This window comes from Atractosteus spatula (genome assembly GCF_055471065.1).
Source record: "Atractosteus spatula isolate fAtrSpa1 chromosome 16 unlocalized genomic scaffold, fAtrSpa1.hap1 SUPER_16_unloc_1, whole genome shotgun sequence".
Taxonomy (NCBI): domain Eukaryota; kingdom Metazoa; phylum Chordata; class Actinopteri; order Semionotiformes; family Lepisosteidae; genus Atractosteus; species Atractosteus spatula.
The window spans coordinates 1,990,538-2,012,197 of record NW_028296631.1 but is presented as its reverse complement, the minus strand read 5'-3'; the positions used below and the strand labels follow the sequence as shown (position 1 = coordinate 2,012,197).

The following is a 21,660-nucleotide window of genomic DNA, read 5'->3' as shown; positions in this document are numbered from 1 at the left end:
ACTTTTATTTTAACAAACATTTCTTCGAAAAAATAGGTAAGCGATATTATGGACAATCAGTTGACAAATCCATTTCCTTTTTCTGATCACTCGCTTTCTGGCTACACATCTCACCTGTCCTGTTCTTTGTTTTCCTGGTTTGCTGATTATGCCTGCTGCGGTCCATTCCTACCCTCACACCTAAAGAAAACTATTTTAAATTTCTTGGCGCAGTTCATTAACCCTTGTATGTGCTGTCCGCGCCCAAAATGCAATTTTAAGAAAGTCAAAAACCGTGCTCAAATGCAATTTTCAAAGTGCAATGAAATACAATATTGTTGTCGCTGCTGTTCTGGTTGTTTTTATCCCGTAAAGCGTTTTGAGAAGCCACCTTTAAAGGCGATATATGTTGTAGAACCACTGATTCTTATGGAATATGTTCCGCAGGAGATTCAAATTTTTATTTATTTTTTAATCGCGTATCTAAGGAAGTCTCAGTATAACTTTGTTCATGAACAAACAGTGGCATGTTACATTGTCATTGTTTTTTTTAACAAGGCTCGCCAGCTAATGTGAATCGAAACCTGTCTTGCTAGCTTTTAAAGTCGTGCATGTGTAAACGACAATTGAAAAAGAGAAAAAAAGACCTGACTGACAAGCCGATACATACTCTTAGAGTTTGATTAATAGGGAATATAATACGAAAAAACCATAAGGGACTTAAAAGCTAAAGGAGATGCTTCATATTGCTTGACTAATTTTAAAAACTAAGTTATAAATGCAGACGCTCCCTCGGTGACGCGCCGGGTGTAAATATCAAAGTATACATTCCCAACAAGAATTGTACCCATCTGTCATGCAAATAAAACACCTTGAATTGAATTGAATTGAGGGAGATAGGGGGACAAATATACTGTAGACAGGCCTCAAGGCAAATAAGATACTTATGGGTACGCAGGCATTCAAGACAGCAACATACAAAACGTTTGCACGTACTGAGTTAAGTTATTACTTGGTTTTCAAAGTGCAATGAAATACAATATTGTTGTTGCTGCTGTTCTGGTTGTTTTTATCCCGTAAAGCGTTTTGAGAAGCCACCTTTAAAGGCGATATATGTTGTAGAACCGCTGATTCTTATGGAATGTGTTCCGCAGGAGATTCAAATTTTTATTTATTTTTTAATCGCGTATCTAAGGAAATCTCAGTATAACTTTGTTCATGAACAAACAGTGGCATGTTACATTGTCATTGTTTTTTTTAACAAGGCTCGCCAGCTAATGTGAATCGAAACCTGTCATGCTAGCTTTTAAAGTCGTGCATGTGTAAACGACAATTAAAATAGAGAAAAAAAGACCTGACTGACAAGATTTAATTAATGCAGATCAGTAAATCAAGGGACAAAACAACTATTGCGCCCGGGTCCTCAATGCGCTTTGACGTGCTAATGCGTTGGTTTAACAGTCCGGGTGTGGCAAGCCCCCAATGTCTCCCGACTTCGGCAAAAGGCACCCGCCTTTCATTGGAAGACAATGAACACACTCTAGCCGTACAGGTGAATATAGCATAAAAGACACCAAGGGATTGGGTGAGCTCCCATCGCAAAAAAAAAAACTGCGAACCTGCACTACAGCGACCATAGTACAGTATGGAGACCAAGACCTTTTACGGGAAGAGACGAGGTGCTTCTGCCGCCCCAGCTTCCAAAGAGCGAAGGGTAAGCAAATACAGCAGACTTCATCTGAAATACGCGATTACAGCGCATATTACAAGGTATTATTGCCGTTTTGAATTTTAAATTCAATTATAATTATTTCTTCGTAGCCTGTTCTTCAAGAAAACACCGCACGGGCGAAACGATCTACCACAAGGACAGTAAAAAAGAAAGCGGTAAGACGGAAAAAAAGAAAAGTTTATTTTGACTTCTGTTCCGCGACTGATGAATACTACTGTGTGACTTTATTTCTTACATGACTTATGTTATTTTGCCACAGGCCGTGGGTCTCTGCTCTCGGCCACTGGCCAGGGTGCCAACCTGTAGAAGCAGCACCTGTATGGAGACATTTCGGCAGCAGCGGGAGCAGTACGATGCATTACTGGGGAGGACTGGGAGGCTAGAGACACTCCTGAAAATGCAGAGGAAGGAGACAGTATGTTCCAGCAGTCAAACAGTTGAGCAGCTGTCTCCTGAAAAGTGCCTCTCCCCGCCGCGCAGGTTGCAATGCCTGGCGGAAGCTCTGCCCCCCGCAGAGCACACACCGCCTCAGGACACTCCATCCCGGCCTCTCAGTTCACCACCGCGCAGGACTCTGTTGATGCTGTCCCCGCCGGCTATCTCCCCCCAGGAAGCACAGCGGAATTCACAGATGCCAGTGGGACGAATAATTCTCCCAGATGTCCAACTGCTACCCATCACCCAGGAGATGGAGGGGGGGTTGTACTTGCAGTGCATCGGCATAGACGGGAAAGCAAGAGCCGACCGCTACGCCGCCCTCGTGTTTCGAAATCTTGTGACTTTTGAAATTTACTGGGGGTGGACCACGTCTGTAAATTTCGATGGGTCCAGAGGCAAAAGTGCCTTGCCTTGCAATCTCCGGGAAACCATTAGTACGATGGTGAATCGGAGATTCTCAACCCTTGCTGCGTACGACTGGAAAAGAATTCGTGATCGGATCAACGAAATGCTTCGTAGGAGGAGGCGGTCTTTTCCTCTTGTCTAACAGTCTGTCCACAAACAAAACATTCCTGTTAGACAAGAGGAATTGAAAAAAAAACAATGTTGTCAATGAAAACCGGTGTGTGTGTCTCTCCCTGCTGGATGTCCCTCTCACAAACTGCTGAATGAATAAAATAATTTTATTGAAAACGAGTTTGCGATTGTCTGGTCTTTAAATTCTGGAGATACGCGATTCCATATTATATTCCCTTTTAATCAAATTCTAAAAGTATGCTTGTTGACTCCGGTATCGCGTTAGTTAAAGACTTCGATGCTTAAAATGTTTAGGGAGAAATGGAATACTGGTGTGTATGTTTTCTTTAAAGTACCGAGACCAGCCATATACTGTATGTTTAAGTTCCAAAATTAATATCGTTTATGGGCTTCACACGCGTTGCAGTGTGCTCAGGCACTAAGTAAAAGGAGATGCTTCGTATTGCTTGACTAATTTTAAAAACTAAGTTATAAATGCAGGCGCTGCTCTGGTGCGTCGGCTCCTACACAGTGCCTGTCTGCTGTAAGCGTTACAATATACATACCCAACACTGCTTGTACCCATCTGTCATGCAAATAAAACACCTTGAATTGAATTGAATTGAGGGGAGAAGGGGGGGATACTAAAGCCAATACTGGCTCAATGGGCTTTGACGTGCTAATGCGTTGGTTTAACAGTCCGGGTGTAGCAGGCTTCCAATGTCAACTCGACTCGATTGGAAGACAATGAACGTATTTTAGCCCTAAATGAATTAATAGCAAACATGGTTTACATAAAATACATTTTTCCAAGAAAGTTTAGAATAATACGATCTGAGCCTACTTTAAAAATAAAGGAAAAGCATTTTCAGAGAGCAATCACACTGTGTTTATGTAGAAAAAGCGATTAGGTTTATGAGCAATCTAATTACCTAATCGCTTAAAACGCTATATAAAATAAAGTTTATTTAGAGATGAATGATCAGTGTGGTAGTTTAAATAATGTGAGTCAGGAAACTAACACAGCGCCACCGGATTTAATAACACAATAAAAACGCTATAAAATAATGTGACACAGTACAGCACAGTACAATAATACTGACCATGACTTTAGAAGCATAAATTACCTTACACTCAATTTAAACACAAGCTGTCTTTCTGTATGAACCTCTAAGCTGGTTCATACAGAAAATGTAGAAATGCATTAGCCTGATTATGATTAAAAACACATAATTAAACACATAAACACATAATCGATCATGTTGCGATATTTTGAAATATAAAAGTCAATTGATTGTCCATAATATCGCTTACCTATTTTTTCGAAGAAATGTTTGTTAAAATAAAAGTCCAGCACCAGCTGGATTTGAACACACAACCTGCCAGTTGATAGTCACGCACCTAGACCAGTAGGCTACAAGAGAGCTCGCATGATCAGGTAGGCGAAACAGCCCTACACAGCCCTGCCGCAGTACACGGATGTAATCATACCGTTATTAAATTCTTGAGATACGCGATTCCATATTATATTCCCTTTTAATCAAATTCTAAAAGTATGCTTGTTGACTCCGGTATCACGTTAGTTAAAGACTTCGAAGCTTACAATGTTTAGGGAGAAATGGAATACCAGTGTGTATTTTTCCTTGTGATATTTTAAGCTCTAGTTGAATGATAGGTGTCGCATTTTAAATCATTTTCGTAGCTAGAAATTATGACACGCCCTGTTAAAAGCAAGGAAGTTTTTATGCCCGTTGAAGTAAAACAAAATGCCTGACAAAGTATGGCTTGGACAGATTCCAAGTGCTTGTACAAATGTGCTAAAGAAATTATACTTTGAGTATACAGCTTGTCCAAAGTCATCCATTATTAATACTATTAGTAATATCTTCAGTAAAGGCTTTGATATTTCTGATAAAGGTAGGTTGTGTACTTTTGTACAACTGAGCAATCTTGCTTTCATAAAATATACCAACATTTTAATGACTGATGATTAACATGCTGTAATACACAGTTCAAAATTAAAGGCTCAAATGCTGTACATGAGAGGTTAAGCTCCCCCTGGCGGTTTTACAAGGCGACGCCGGATAGTTAACCACGTGACACCACGTTAACTGCGTCATACCGCGTGATACTGTGACACGCCCACCGGGGTATGCCGCGAAATACCTCACGCATTTTGAATGGCTGCATCTGTACTATTCAGAAATACAATCGAAAATAGTTTTGTGGTGTTTGTATGGATGAAACGTTTCTAAAATGTATAACGTAACAAAATTAAAGACGATTAAAATCTGCAATCTTTCCACTTGTAATGTCATTAGACAGAACAACACGTTTCTGGTTTGTTTTAATTAGTATTAGTTAGTAGTTAGTAGTTTTAATTTAATTAGTATTACAATTCGCACTGATTCCCTTGCGAAGATATGGACTTAAGAATATTCGTGCCTGGTCAAAAAATGGCATTAAGCACTTAAAATTAATATGGTTAATAATAGTAAACTGTAACATGCTGTAACAAGATCGGTTAAACTGCGAAGAAAATGCTTTCAGAGAAAATGTTTCAGGTGTGAAGAACATAGATCTCCAATGCAATTTCAACCAAACCTGTTCCCACACACCCTGCCCCCACTACCATTAGAATATACACAAAGCACTGAAATCTTTCGAGCTAATGATCAGGTGACCCGAGAGAGAGCGAGAGAAACACCAAGGGGTGCGGAACCAGGGAACTATTTACATGGAAAACGGGCGATCTCCCCAGACTGTCGCCCGTTTCACTGTTACCTGGATACCTCTTTATTTAGAACTCACTAACGCTGATTTTTAGTTTCGAAGGATTCAAGTAGGGTTTTAGATGAAAGGCAGCGACCTTAATCAAGCCCAAATCATAATTGAACCCATTCAGAGCCTACATTACATTTTAGCGTTTCATTCTGAGCAGAAGACCCTCACACCTGAAGAAGGCTTGCGTTTTCTCTCTTCTCTTTTAAGCATGTGTACAATGTGTAATACAATTACAATGTGTAATTACAATGCGAATCGTATGAGGGTGGGGGGGAGGTGTCTTTCGCTGGAAATCTCGCCTGCTTCTACTTTACGAGCACAACCCCCTCTCTGCCGGAGTGCTGGCTGTGACGAATTAAACCGGTTTCACAGGTTTCAATCACAGACCATGTGACATGGGAGTCAGGAAACTAACACACAGCGCCACCGGATTTGATAACACTATAAAAACGCTATAAAATAATGTGACTAGGCACAGAACAAGTTTACAGCACAGTACAATAATAAATGCTGACCATGACTTTAGAAGCATAAATTGCCTTACACTCAATTTAAACACAAGCTGTCTTTAGCCCTCTAAGCTGGTTCATACAGAAATGTAGAGATCCAGGCTCAGAACACACAGCTTCATTAGCGAATACATATGCAGGACAACTAGAGAAGACGTTTTACAGAGGATGGATTTTTAGAAACATCCCATCAGTGACATCACTGAAGTCAACTCCTAGGTACTGTAACTGTCGTGTGGATAGTTTCACAAGAATCAGACAAAGGTTTAAGCATCGCTTGTTCTAGATAAAACTGCAAAAAAAACAACAACAACCCATAATGTACTTCTTTGCGGCTCTGTTTGCCCAAATCATATATTCACAACGTGAAATCTAGAAAATAATATTACGTAACCAAAATCCGCAATATGGAAACAGAACCTGTGTAATTGTTGATAGATGATGTACTCGTAACATTTTTTCAAGACGAACTACAACATTTAAAAAATGACTTGTATGTACTTGATATCTCTAATCAATCCACGGGTCCCAGCACAAAACGAAACTAAAACGCATACCGTTTCGCGCTTCTTATTAGTTGCTCAAAAGTAATTTGACCGTATGAAATGCATAATATGAACCAAGAAACATGTACGTGAGCAGTACTTAAGCACTGTAGTATCGGTGTTAAGACATACCTCTCAGTCTCCTCCTCTCTTGACAAAACACGTTGCTTTCTTGCTGTGGTGAGATTGGTGGTAATGCAAAGACGCCACATACTGCCGACAGACGAGAGTGTTGCGGGAGAAGAGAGAAGTGATGGAAGATTGAAGAGTGTCCTAGGTGGAGCCAAGATGAAGTGTCACAATTGCATAGGGGAGGATTTCAAATATTTAAGATGGTAAAAATAACCGGAAGTGATCCCCCAGTCCGGCGCAGTCTGACGTACTTCTGTCATATAAAGTGAAACTAGATGTCGAACTGGAGCCTCACCATTTGCATAAGTGAGGCTCCAGTTATACATCTAGTTTCACTTTAAATGACAAAACTGAAGAGACTTAAAAGAGCTGGAGAGGATTTCTTACAACTTTTGAGCCGGCACAGTTTTCGAAAACGTTTTCTTCACGCTGCACTATACAACACTGACAGCCAAGAGTCTCCAAAACAAAACGAATTGACAGATAGGAGAAAAGTCCCACTCGTCCTAAAGTTCCCAAAATCCAGCACTGAGCGTAAACAAAGTGTTCAAGTAGCGTGGGAATGCTACCCCTAATGCTAGCTGGAGTTTGAGCGTCTGGTTCAGAGTTTGCTCAAGAGTTTACCTTTCACAGATGCGCAAAGATGAATGTTGAGGGTGCACGCTTCAAGGCGCCTTACAGTGCAGGGAGTGATTAGAGACGATTCGTGACGTGTGCTCGTTCCCATATACCGTACGCCCCGGGTTGCAGTGCTAGGATGACGTCCAATACCGCTTCGGCACGTAACGGCATTATATTCAAGTGCAGGACATGAGGGTTTTATTTTGTTCGTTTTGTTCTGCTCTGCTTTGCTTTGTTTTGCTTTCCATGGCGTTTGTAAGAGCGTCAATAAAAAGGCGATTCCTGCGTCTAACACGAATGTAAGAGCTATTTCAAGTGCGGCTTCTAAAATGCTTGTAGACATTTGTCTGTTGTTGATTGTTTTTTTGTGTCTAACAAAGTGCCATTTTCCTGTCCAGACGGGGAGACTTTATCATTCCCATATGAAGCAACCCTTAAGTCCTCTGAGGCGTGTCTGTCTGCAAGGTTTGTATTTTGGAAAGGTTTTTTTTTTTAACGGAGAACGACTTTGAAAAAGATTTCCGCCGGCGTCTCGCGATCCGTGTGAGATTGTAGCAAGAACATGGTGCGGCTTCTTAAATGCTTGTGGACATTTGTCTGTTGTTGATTGTTTCTTTGTGTCTAACAAAGTGCCATTTTCCTGTCCGGACGGGGAGACTTTATCATTCCCACATGAAGCCACCCTTAAGTCCTCTGAGGCGTGTCTGTCTGCAAGGCTTGTATTTTGGAAAGGTTTTTTTTTTAATGGAGAACGACTTTGAAAAAGGTTTCCGCCGGCGCCTCGCGATCCATGTGAAATTGTAGCAAGAACGCAGCAACGGCGACACTTGCTGTAGTCGTGGTCGAGTGGTTAAGGCGATGGACTAGAAATCCATTGTGGTCTCCCCGCGCAGGTTCGAATCCTGCCGACTACGGTGTCCTCCTTACGTCGTTGTGTGCCGGCGCAAGCAAGGAAAAGTGCCTTTCTGCTTTTCCTGGTGGTTTTAAAACGCGAGATCGCTTGTACCCGCTGCCTTGGAAAGAAATGTCTACATGTTTACTTGCACATTGTCTATTGTTTGTTTGTACATTGTCTTGATGCACTCTTTGCACTTTGTCTTGTTTTTTACACTTGTTTTACAATCGAGAGACCTTCTGTAAGTAAGAATTCCATTGTACCAGTACCGGTTACATATGGCAATAAAGTTCAAGTTGAAGTTCATTCTGAGCAGAAGACCCTCACACCTGAAGAAGGCTTGCGTTTTCTCTCTTCTCTTTTAAGCATGTGTACAATGTGTAATACAATTACAATGTGTAATTACAATGCGAATCGTATGAGGGTGGGGGGGAGGTGTCTTTCGCTGGAAATCTCGCCTGCTTCTACTTTACGAGTACAACCCCCTCTCTGCCGGAGTGCTGGCTGTGACGAATTAAACCGGTTTCACAGGTTTCAATCACAGACCATGTGACATGGGAGTCAGGAAACTAACACACAGCGCCACCGGATTTGATAACACTATAAAAACGCTATAAAATAATGTGACTAGGCACAGAACAAGTTTACAGCACAGTACAATAATAAATGCTTACCATGACTTTAGAAGCATAAATTGCCTTACACTCAATTTAAACACAAGCTGTCTTTAGCCCTCTAAGCTGGTTCATACAGAAATGTAGAGATCCAGGCTCAGAACACACAGCTTCATTAGCGAATACATATGCAGGACAACTAGAGAAGACGTTTTACAGAGGATGGATTTTTAGAAACATCCCATCAGTGACATCACTGAAGTCAACTCCTAGGTACTGTAACTGTCGTGTGGATAGTTTCACAAGAATCAGACAAAGGTTTAAGCATCGCTTGTTCTAGATAAAACTGCAAAAAAAACAACAACAACCCATAATGTACTTCTTTGCGGCTCTGTTTGCCCAAATCATATATTCACAACGTGAAATCTAGAAAATAATATTACGTAACCAAAATCCGCAATATGGAAACAGAACCTGTGTAATTGTTGATAGATGATGTACTCGTAACATTTTTTCAAGACGAACTACAACATTTAAAAAATGACTTGTATGTACTTGATATCTCTAATCAATCCACGGGTCCCAGCACAAAACGAAACTAAAACGCATACCGTTTCGCGCTTCTTATTAGTTGCTCAAAAGTAATTTGACCGTATGAAATGCATAATATAAACCTAGAAACATATACGTGAGCAGTACTTAAGCACTGTAGTATCGGTGTTAAGACATACCTCTCAAATACTGTAAATCAAGTTAAAAATATCTCAAGACCGATTCTGGTCATAATGAAACCATGTTTCGTGTATGTTTTCTTTAAAGTACCGAGACCAGCCATATACTCTATGTTTATGTTCCAAAATTAATATCGTTTATGGCCTTCACACGCGTTGCAGTATGCTCCTATTCTTTTTATGCTCAGCTACTAAGATTTCCCTTCAGTGGTAAACTCAGATATGAATATTCAATACTTAAACGGGCACAGTTAAGACATTAAATATACATATACATACTGTATACAGTACAGTTTTCATACGGTAATATGTTTATGTTCCTAAATCAATCTCTTTTATGAGCATGTGAAAGGCATGGTGAATCGATTCTCAAAAATTACTGTACTTTGCATGATTGGAAACAAATGCGTGATTGCGAAATGCTGTGGTGTTACTTTTACAAAGACGGTCAAGAAAAAAAGAATGTTGACAAGGGCAATACTTTGAGTTTACACTTACAGCTTGTCCAAGGTCATTCATTATTAATACTATTAGTAATATCTTCGTTAAAGACTTTGATGGCCACAGCTCAAACATGAGAGGTTGAGCTTTATTAGCTCCACCTTGCGGAAATTCCGGATACTATTATTTTGCTTGTCGTATTATAGGAGAATTTACGGTAACTCGCGGTATTTACCGGTAGCTTGCGGTAGACTGCGTACAGCGTATCGCAAAATAATGCGGTATCGCCCGCGCATTTTGAATGGCTGCATCTGTAGGCTGCCAAAAGTCTCCGAAACCAAATTTTGATAGCAGAAAATTCTCACTCGTCCAGAAGTTCCCTTGGGACACAACATCCAGCACAGAGTGGTAAAAAAGCGTCTTTTTTGTAGAGCCTTGCAGTGTGCATTGGTGGTTCAGTGGTAGAATTCTCGCCTGCCACGCGGGAGGCCCGGGTTCGATTCCCGGCCAATGCAGTGGCTTTTGCAGCGAGCGGCTCCATCACTTGCATCCCCTTTCAACTTGCAACTGAAAACCCACTGAAGCTTAGAAGCTGTGAGCCAGGTCAGTACCCGGATGAGGGTGACCTACAGGGAAAAGCAAAGCTTACAGCTGGAAGCGGTGTTAATGGAGCCAGGGGTGGGGCGCTCACCTTGAGGTCTGTGCGGGTCCCAATGCCCCAGTATAGTGACGGAGACGCTGTGTGGTAAAAAGGCGCCGTCTTTTGGATGAGATGTAAAACCGAGGTCATAGCTCTCTGTGGTCATTAAAAGTGACCACCAAAACCTTTGACAAAAGCTCTTGGTAATTGATGGTCTTCAATAATGCTTCTCCTTTAGGTACATTTGAAATCAGCTGAAAAATGCTGTGAAATGGGGGGGCACTTCAGGCCAGTGTAGGATTTGGGTTATAAGAACCATTAAACAGCACGAGAAAGCCCGTACACTGAATCGCAGGGCTTTCTATTCAAAGAAGGACAAAAGAAACTTCCCTGAATTCCATTTTTTGCAGCACAGAGAGGACAGGGGGCACGAGGCCTGTTAGCTCAGTTGGTAAGAGTGTGGTGCTAATAACGCCAAGGTTGCGGGTTCGATCCCCGTTCGGGCCAGGCAGTCTCCTCCTCTCTTGCCAAAACCTGTTGCTGTGGTGAGATTGGTGGTAATGCAAAGACGCCACATACTACCGACAGACGAGAGTGTTGCGGGAGAAGAGAGAAGTGATGGAAGATTGAAGAGTGTCCTAGGTGGAGCCAAGATGAAGTGTCACAATTGCATAGGGGAGGATTTCAAATGTTTAAGATGGTAAAAATAACCGGAAGTGATCCCCCATTCCGGCGCAGTCTGACGTACTTCTGTCATATAAAGTGAAACTAGATGTCGAACTGGAGCCTCACCATTTGCATAAGTGAGGCTCCAGTTATACATCTAGTTTCACTTTAAATGACAAAACTGAAGAGACTTAAAAGAGCTGGAGAGGATTTCTTACAACTTTTGAGCCGGCACAGTTTTCGAAAACGTTTTCTTCACGCTGCACTATACAACACAGACAGCCAAGAGTCTCCAAAACAAAACGAATTGACAGATAGGAGAAAAGTCCCACTCGTCCTAAAGTTCCCAAAATCCAGCACTGAGCGTAAACAAAGTGTTCAAGTAGCGTGGGAATGCTACCCCTAATCCTAGCTGGAGTTTGAGCGTCTGGTTCAGAGTTTGCTCAAGAGTTTACCTTTCACAGATGCGCAAAGATGAATGTTGAGGGTGCACGCTTCAAGGCGCCTTACAGTGCAGGGAGTGATTAGAGACGATTCGTGACGTGTGCTCGTTCCCATATACCGTACGCCCCGGGTTGCAGTGCTAGGATGACGTCCAATACCGCTTCGGCACGTAACGGCATTATATTCAAGTGCAGGACATAAGGGTTTTATTTTGTTCATTTTGTTCTGCTCTGCTTTGCTTTGTTTTGCTTTCCATGGCGTTCGTAAGAGCGTCAATAAAAAGGCGATTCCTGCGTCTAACACGAATGTAAGAGCTATTTCAAGTGCGGCTTCTAAAATGCTTGTAGACATTTGTCTGTTGTTGATTGTTTTTTTGTGTCTAACAAAGTGCCATTTTCCTGTCCGGACGGGGAGACTTTATCATTCCCACATGAAGCAACCCTTAATTCCTCGGAGGCGTGTCTGTCTGCAAGGTTTGTATTTTGGAAAGGTTTTTTTTTTTAACGGAGAACGACTTTGAAAAAGATTTACGCCGGCGTCTCGCGATCCATGTGAGATTGTAGCAAGAATGCAGCAATAACAGCGTTTGCTGTAGTCGTGGCTGAGTGGTTAAGGCGGTGGACTACTAATACATTGTGCTCTGCATGCATGGGTTCAAATCACACACTTGTCGCTCTCCATGTCTGACACGTGTGGTACTAGAGCAGTACGTTTTCCAGCGGTGGCTGAACATGGTATAGTAGGCTAACGTTGGTAACAAGCAGTGACAATAACAGTGGTTAAGTGCCGCTACTGCCAAGTGACTCTGGGTTGAGACTGTGTTTCCATTTACTTGCAACGCAAATGGAGAAAGAGATTTTTGACAGTCTCTCGAGAGACTGCGCTAGGTGTTTAGAGATAGACTTTGTCAGTTCCCCCTGGAATGATGGCCTCTCAAATAGTTTGTGATTCCTCTAGACGTTTATACAGTAGAAGCATGGTTCGTGGCTTAAATTCAAGCTGACCAAGACTTAGGAAACGAGTTAGAGGTCTGATGCAGAACTGCGAATTCAGTGAACGGGAACACTACAGTACATTGCACTGCATGTGTGAGGAAAGCTGCCCACTTCAGTCCCTTGTCGACCGAACAGAGGACTGTAAAGGATACCACCAAGAAACTTTAGGATGCTGGTTGGAATTCAGCTCCAAAGAAGCCCCTTTGGATGTTATGTCATCAAAAAGTAAGAACAACGAATCTCCCTTTGATCAAAAGCGCAACAAAACTGTTTTCTGTGGAGCAGGTTTCAGACCCGTAGACCTGTTTTATTTTTAGGGCAGGGCGCATTCCCAAACGCGAATTTCCTGTTTTAGAAATGCTTTGGGCGGCGTGAAGTGAAAATAAGAAATGAACTCCAGATGCACATGGAAGCAATCAAGTGTTTCATCCGAGCTGTTTCAAAACTGCTCAAGAGCTTTCCTTTCACAGAGGCGCAACGATTAATGATGGCGGTGCACCCTTCAATGCGCCTTACAACTCTAGGGAGTGATTGAGACGATTCGTAGCGTGTGCTCATTTCCCTATATTCCCCGTGCTGCAGTGGTAGGATGACGTACGTTACTGCTTCGACACGTAACGGCATTATATTCAACTGCAGGAGCTGAGGGCTTTCGTAAGCGCGTAAACCAAAGGCAATTCCTGCGTCTAACACTAATTTAAATGCTTTTCAAAGTGCAGTGTGGTGCAGCTTGTAAAATCCTTGTCCACATTTGTGGTTTGTTGATGTTTTTTCTGTCTGCCAAAGTTGCATTTTGACATCAGGACGGGGAGACTTTATCCTTTGAACGTGAAGCCACCCTTAAACCCTCGGAGGCGTGTCTGTCTGCCGGCACGTATTTTGTCAAAGGTATTTTTTTTTAACGGGGAGCAACTCTGAAAAGGTTTCCCCAGCCACCTCGCACTCGTGTTAGATTATAGGAGGAATGCGGCAGTGGCGAGCTTGCTGTAGTCGTGGCCGAGTGGTTAAGGTGATGGACTCGAAATCTGGTGGGGACTCCCCGCGCAGGTTCAAATCCTGCCGTCTACAGCATCTGCCGCACGTTGTAGTGTGCCTGCGCGGCAGAGGCGAAGTGCCGCTTCTCCTTTTCTGGTACTATAAAAACGCTAAATCGCTTGGACCCGCTGCCATGGAAATCAATTCTTCAGATAACCACACATTTTGCGTTCGCACGTCTGGTGCTCTACTTATGCCTTTGAAAATCGGATCAATAAAGCTCAAAGAACCGACAAGATAGGTGCTCGTAAAGCACGCAGTAAAGAATTCTTATCAGCGAGGGTTTCAGTGGGTTAACTGAGGAGAAGGCGTGATCGCTAATTGTTGAGTTTTTATTTGGTGTTAGAAACACTCTTACTGTGCATGAAGTGCAACAAATGTAGCCACAGAAATTGCATCGTGCTTTCATTTATGCTATTGCAGACACCAACGTTGCCTAGATAGAAAACCGAAAAAGCCGTGGGTTTGCTTGCCAGTCTGAAGGATCTCTCTTCGAATCTCTATCATTTGTCAATGGAAGTAAAAGGCGCTGCAATCTGATACGTTCACATTCAAACCCTCAGCTGTTGTTCGACTTTATTTCTTGACTAATTATAACTGAGTGTCGCATGAGCAGTTACGTAAACTTGTCTGCTATATTTGAACACAAATGCCGTTCTTCAATTAAAACTAACAGTACATTGTCAGGGACATTCAGTTATATACAAACAAGAGACAGACGAGAATATTTCTACCTTTCATGTGGACTACGTGTTGACTTACTGATCGGAATAATTGAAATGTTCGGGTTCATAGCCGATGCAGTGCGTGCTAATTAGAACAGCAACGCTGGGCTCTCAGCACCGTACTGAGCCCAGGTGCAGTTCATTTACATGAAGGAAATCTCGTACTGGGTACGATTACACCCACATACAGTAAGTAGCACAGGCTACTTAGGGAGTAGCCTGATGCGTTTAAAAGTGACCCGAGCCAGGCAGGAGTCGAACCTACAATCTCCTGATCCGTAGTCAGACGCGTTATCCATTGCGCCACTGGCGTCACACTGCACGACTGCAACCCAGTGAGCTCAGCACTGCAACTAGTAAAACATTACCCCCGGTCCATTCTTTTCCAAAAGTGAGAAACACCTGTTTTCTACATTGTGTCTGTTTAAAACCATATCTCTTTAAACCAAACCAAGAGTTTGTCCTTTGCACTGATATTCTGATTCATTTCAATTTCAAAGAAAAAAAAAACACTTTCTTCCAAAGCATCATAAAATTGTCCCTTCTTCCAGACTCTACTTCTCTCTTGTAGTAGTACAGCAGACCTTTCCAGGTGAGCAGATCACAGAGTCCGAAATGAGCTTCCTCCATCCAGCAAAGTACCTGAACATGACTCTGTCATCATAAAAGCACCCCTGTAGTAAAGCAATTAAATCCGAAATCAAGAGGGCAATTGCCTACTGAAGTTCAAGAAGTCATCAATTTTAACCTAGCAACACATTAAAGGCTGCATCTATACAAGTACGATTCTAGAAATGCTCACCAGATTACGTTTTAAGAAGGAACTGCGGCTCAGGTTCCGCCGAGATCTAAACTCGGATGGCAGGATTCAGAGTCCAGAGTTTGGACGGGTGGCGCACAGAGGGTCCATATACTGTAGATCCCTCAGTGATCTTCCGCGTGTTCAAACCGCCAGCGTGTGACTCCTCTGTCCCCGTGACCTCATTGCTCTGCTCTCGCCTCTGTGCAGCCGAGCCCGACTCACGGTAAAGTGGAAAAAAAATGCCCTCAACGTGTGATTTACTCTGGAGTGAGGACAGATGTCACCTTCTTATCATTGAACAGGATGTATGTGATGTGGCGACTAGGTTCAATTTTTTATCCTCTTTAAAAGATTAAGGACTGGGTGAGCCTGATTTACCACCCTTTCAGCTAAGAACCCGACGTGCGGACCGTTTAAGCTGCGTAGACTCGGTCGTTTAACTCTTCTCCATTAGCAGGGTTAAGGTTAAAGAAAAAACATTGCTGACTTCTTTTTTGTTTTCCAGCCGCGAGCGCTGATTAGCAAGGTTTGCATTTCATGTTTTGCAAGTTGCATTCTAAGAAAAACAAGTCGTTCAAGACAGGAAATGAATACTTGCATTTAATTAAGTCTAGCCGTAGGCGGTTGTCCATAATGACCAGTCCTGTTCGAGAAGACAGAACAAAAAAAGGAACCGCTGGGATTCGGACCCGGGATCTCCTGTTTACTAGGCAGGCGCTTTAACCAACTAAGCCACAGCGCGCCAGGAGCTCTGTCCTTTTGCAGCCACTTGGACACACAACTCAGACACATCTGCATTCGCTGTGCGCTCCGCCTGCTCGCTGAGCAAGTTGCCACCTTTACATACAATAGCAACATCGACACCAAGAGAAAGGATGACAAATGGCTTTTAACTGGAACTTTTCATGTCCAAGGAGCTCAATGTGCTTTCCGTGTACAACAGGGCCACTGAACTCCACACCGGCCACTGAAGCACAGCAGTGGCTTGCTGGCTTGACATCTCCCAAGGAAGATGTTGAAATTGCATGTGGAACAGGAAAATGACCCTCGAGTACGAGGGAAAAAAAAGAAAAAGAAAATCTGGAGCGCGCCAACTCATGTCCGGACAGCCTGGTTTGAACAAAGTGTTCAAGTAGCATGGGAATGCGACCCCTAATCCTAGCTGGAGTTTGAGCGTCTGGTTCAGAGTTTGCTCAAGAGTTTACCTTTCACAGATGCGCAAAGATGAATGTTGAGGGTGCACGCTTCAAGGCGCCTTACAGTGCAGGGAGTGATTAGAGACGATTCGTGACGTGTGCTCGTTCCCATATACCGTACGCCCCGGGTTGCAGTGCTAGGATGACGTCCAATACCGCTTCGGCACGTAACGGCATTATATTCAAGTGCAGGACGTGAGGGTTTTATTTTGTTCGTTTTGTTCTGCTCTGCTTTGCTTTATTTTGCTTTCCATGGTGTTCGTAAGAACGTCAATAAAAAGGCGATTCCTGCGTCTAACACGAATATAAGAGCTATTTCAAGTGCGGCTTCTAAAATGCTTGTAGACATTTGTCTGTTGTTGATTGTTTTTTTGTGTCTAACAAAGTGCCATTTTCCTGTCCGGACGGGGAGACTTTATCATTCCCACATGAAGCAACCCTTAAGTCCTCTGAGGCGTGTCTGTCTGCAAGGTTTGTATTTTGGAAAGGTTTTTTTTTTTTAACGGAGAACGACTTTGAAAAAGATTTCCGCCGGCGTCTCGCGATCCGTGTGTGATTGTAGCAAGAACATGGTGCGGCTTCTTAAATGCTTGTGGACATTTGTCTGTTGTTGATTGTTTCTTTGTGTCTAACGAAGTGCCATTTTCCTGTCCGGACGGGGAGGCTTTATCATTCCCACATGAAGCCACCCTTAAGTCCTCTGAGGCGTGTCTGTCTGCATGGCTTGTATTTTGGAAAGGTTTTTTTTTTAATGGAGACTGACTTTGAAAAATGTTTCCGCCGGCGCCTCGCGATCCATGTGAGATTGTAGCAAGAACGCAGCAACGGTGGTGCTCGCTGTAGTTGTGGCCGAGTGGTTAAGGCGATGGACTAGAAATCCATTGGGGTTTCCCCGCGCAGGTTCGAATCCTGCCGACTACGGTGTCCTCCTCACATCGTTGTGTGCTGGCGCAAGCAAGGAAAAGTGCCTTTCTGCTTTTCCTGGTGGTTTTAAAACGCGAGATCGCTTGTACCCGCTGCCTTGGAAAGAAATGTCTACATGTTTACTTGCACATTGTCTATTGTTTGTTTGTACATTGTCTTGATGCACTGTTTGCACTTTGTCTTGTTTTTTACACTTGTTTTACAATCGAGAGACCTTCTGTAAGTAAGAATTCCATTGTACCAGTACCGGTTACATATGGCAATAAAGTTCAAGTTCAAATGCTTCAGCGTCCGCCAACGGCATTTTGCAGCTGGAAGCAGATGGCGACGCTTTTTGCGGTCGCGTGTCTTGTGCCCCATTTCCGGCCTTTAACATCGAATCAATAAAGCTGTTAGAACCGACACCATAGGTGCTTTTCTTACAACTTTTGATCTGACTCAGTTTCGGAATGCAATTCCTGAACACTGCGAGAGACAACCTACAGATGCAGCCATTCAAAATGAGCGGTAAAAACCCGTAGTACAGTAACAAACCCGCAGGGCACCGTAGGGCACCGCGGTAAGTGATTGGCTGGTCAAAATGACCGACAGGGGCACTCGTGGTGCCTTTACTGTGCACCTTTACTAATGTCTTTACTGTGAACATTTCAATCCGCTTAGTTTTGAATATTTATATGGAATTTTACCACTAAAGGGAAATTTTAGTAGCTGAGCATAAAAAGAAGAGGAGCATAACGCATCTGAAGGTCATAAACGATATTAATTTAGGAACATAAACATTACTGTATGTACATAAACTGTACTGTGTATGGCTGGTCTTGATAGTTTAAAGAAAAAATACACACCAGTCTTCCATTTCTCCCTAAACATTTTAAGCATGAAAGTTTTATGAAACAGTACCCAAATATGTGATTGCTGTATAGAATGAATTTTAATTTTTAAAAATTATTTAACATGAAAATTAAGCTGTTTACATCTTCCGCCTGAGAACAGTCACCCGTTGCTACCCAACGCAGAAACACAGCCACTAACTAGCAAAGAGAGGACATTAGCTAGCCAATATGATAAAGAAATAAATGATTATTTTATTTCTTTTGCACATTTATTTGAACATTTCCATCGATTGTACAAGCACTTGGAAACTGTCCAATCCCTAGTTCATCAAGCATTTACCGGTCTGGTGCCGGTCTGTGTCTTCTAGGATATAATGCCAGCGAACTCTTGTTTTTATGTCCACTATAACTACGCTGGGCAAACGTTCCGAGGTCAAATTCTTCCAGCACGGGGGTACCTTTAAAGCGGAGACGACGGCACCGAAATTTTTTGGCACGCCTTCTCTTTAAAGCCCTGGCCAAATATGAAGACAGTACGTACAGTTATAATTCAAACGGAATTAAAAACTACACATCCCAGTTACCATGGTGGTGCTTGTGATCATTGCGTTTAACCAACGAAACAGGGCGAAAAATCAGTCACATGACTTTGGGGCAGAGTTTCGAAAGCTTAACCTATCAGCAACAAAGCGAAATTTACACGATAGGCTACCTCAATCTGTCAGTTACACGACTGTGTATGTCGCTTAAGCCACTCCTATTTGGCATTTTAGTTATGGAGGCGAGAAGACGCCCCCCCCCTCCCCCCTCTGGGTGTCTGATTTGCCGCCATCTTTAACTGTTCGGTGTCTGAATCGGAGTAGCTACGCGTACGAAATAAAGTTAATCCTAGCTACAAAACATATATTTTTGTGGTAAGAGGGCGCAAAACATCAGTATTTACTGCTATTAATTACTGTACGATTTATAGTTGAAATCTGAGCCTAGATATAAAGTTAGATATAAAGTTAAAATCTCGACAAAGCAATGTAGGAAATACAGAGAAAATAAATCCTTTCTGACATCTAAAATCAGTTTCGATCGAGGTCTCTAAAACGAACAAGAAAAAGAGGATTTTCGGAGGGCAATTACGCTGTGTTTATATAGAATAACTGATTTATGAGCAATCTAATTTCTTGTTCGTTTAAAACAGTGAAATGTCAGCTGCAAAAGATCGCACCAGAAACAGCACTCTCTCTGCCTGTCATAGACGTTCAGGAAAGGCTGAATGAAGTCATGTCAAGTACAATAATTCGGTGATCAATAATAACAGTTGTAGGACAGTATATAAGGAGGATAAGGATTTTGAAGTTGACTCGAAATCTGATAGGTAACCAGTGCAAGGACTTGAAAACAGGTGTAATGCATCCCTGATAGGATTCTTGCCGTCATATTCTGAACATATTGAAGATTGCTCGGTGTGGACTTAATTTCCCCAGTGAACAGGATGTGCATTTATTAATTCTAGAAAAAAGCCTTTCTTGATTTCTCTAGTTCCCTTTAAAATAAACTATTATTCCACAATGCAGAGTATTACATGGCCAGTATTTACACATGATATTTGTGATTTAAAGAAATTAACACAAGCAGCTTTTGGAGATTTAAGTGTTGGCTGAGTTATTGCAGGATAAAAGACTAGAGATGTTGGCAAGAAGAAGATAATTTGGGGAAAGCTGAGGAATACACTTATAACAAGAACACTTCCTAATGGGGTTAGGCATACTTTTGATGAAGATGATGAAGTTAACAGACTATATGTTTACATAGATACTGAAATAAGGATTGTATTTTAGATTATGTGTAGGTGCTGGCATTGAACTGTGTGTTGGATGCACATGAATTGAAGGAATGGGCAAACATTGCTGATGCGGATCCACAGAGCCAGCATATTAAGATGTTTATAATTAGAGGCAATTTGTTTAAATAACTAGGTATGGATACTGATGTGCAAGAGAGGTGGAAAGGTGGAAAGGTTTCCTTAAGCCAGCACTATAAAATATTTTATTCTCAGTGAGATGCTGCCATTTCATCGTGGGTTTCTAACACTGTGTATAGTTCCATCCACACAGTGCCTTTACTTCCATCCATTTCTAATCTCTTTATCCAGTACAGAGGATTTGGAGCCTATCCCAGTAAGCAAAGGACACAAGGCAGAATACACCCTGGACATAGCGCCAGTCCATCACAGGACAGACAGACACAAACACACACACGCCAGGGCCAGTTTTCCCATAAACCAATTAACTTACCAGTATGTTTTGGAGTGCGAGAGGGAGTCATATCACACATATGGAGAAAAACCATCTAACCCAGAGAGAACATGTAAACCCCTCACACACAGGATGGCAGGAATTGAACCTAGGACCCCAGTGCTGTGTTGTAACAGAAGAAATAAGGTTCTTGATCCTGAGATGAAGTAAAACAGATGAGTTTATTGCATGCAAGGAACAATAAAGCCGAAGTCTTGTTTCCCGCAAGAAACAACAAAACCGAAGTATTGTTCAACGTACTGTTACAAACTTTTGGGTTATATAGTGTTTTCTTCTCCGTTTCTGACGTCACTCGGTCTGATGGTAAAGAGGGGGGTTCATGGTATTTGGCCAGTTTACGATGTTCTGGGCAAATGGTCAGTTTAACATTACACCCAGGGGGGTTCCTAGCTTGCATCTGCAATCCTTATCAGTTAACCCCCTTTCCTGCCATAAACCCCAGCTTGTGACTTAGAAGTCTAAACCCCCTACAGAAAGGATTAAATTCAAACCCCCGTCTTCACATCTTTCTTCATTCCCCCCTTATAAAATATGGCATACGTCAGTGTAGCCTATTTTTATACATACAATGTCAGGGCAGATCTTTCCTTTCTTGGCGAACAGGTATGTATTGCCATGTCATTGTACGTTCCACGGTTATAGCAAGATGTGATACATGTTTTTGTGAATGTGATGATTACAATTATACATATAAACAATACTACTCCTACAGATACACACTATAAAAAGGTTCCACCCCAGGCCCCAAACACAGACTTTACCCAAGACCCAATTCCCCAATTTTCAGTATAATAGTCCTGATATTTCTGTCCCTCATTGTAAATGTGTTGGGCCAGATCTGAGACGTGCTCAGAATTATCAGGAATATATGTGCAGCATTCAGTGTCAATTACTGCACAAGTTCCTCCTTGGGCCGCCAGTACATAATCTAAAGCTAGTCGGTTCTGCATGGCCACTGTTCTGAGGGCTACCATCTCATCATTAACAGCCTTCAGACTAGATGAGGTAGAATTTGCTAATTCTTCTAAAGTCGAGGCCATTTGAATTAACTCTCGACTCAGAAAGTTCATGCCGGCTTGTGGAAATATTATACCTAAATAATATTCCCAATCAGCCAATTTTCTTTGTGGTCTGTGGTTAGGTCCGAAGGGGCT

At 42.3% G+C, this 21,660-nt stretch overlaps 4 non-coding genes across 4 annotated transcripts; all 4 read left to right on the top strand.

Annotated features, from left to right (window-relative positions):
- The first annotated feature begins 10,381 nt into the window (after positions 1-10,381).
- trnag-gcc (transfer RNA glycine (anticodon GCC)) lies at positions 10,382-10,452 on the top strand. The gene has a single exon. It is a non-coding gene; the product is annotated as a tRNA-Gly (tRNA).
- A 558-nt stretch (positions 10,453-11,010) lies between these two features.
- Positions 11,011-11,084, top strand: trnai-aau (transfer RNA isoleucine (anticodon AAU)). The gene has a single exon. It is a non-coding gene; the product is annotated as a tRNA-Ile (tRNA).
- A 2,584-nt stretch (positions 11,085-13,668) lies between these two features.
- On the top strand, positions 13,669-13,750 carry trnas-cga (transfer RNA serine (anticodon CGA)). The gene has a single exon. It is a non-coding gene; the product is annotated as a tRNA-Ser (tRNA).
- A 3,529-nt stretch (positions 13,751-17,279) lies between these two features.
- trnas-aga (transfer RNA serine (anticodon AGA)) lies at positions 17,280-17,361 on the top strand. Its single transcript has one exon. It is a non-coding gene; the product is annotated as a tRNA-Ser (tRNA).
- The last annotated feature ends 4,299 nt before the right edge of the window (positions 17,362-21,660 follow it).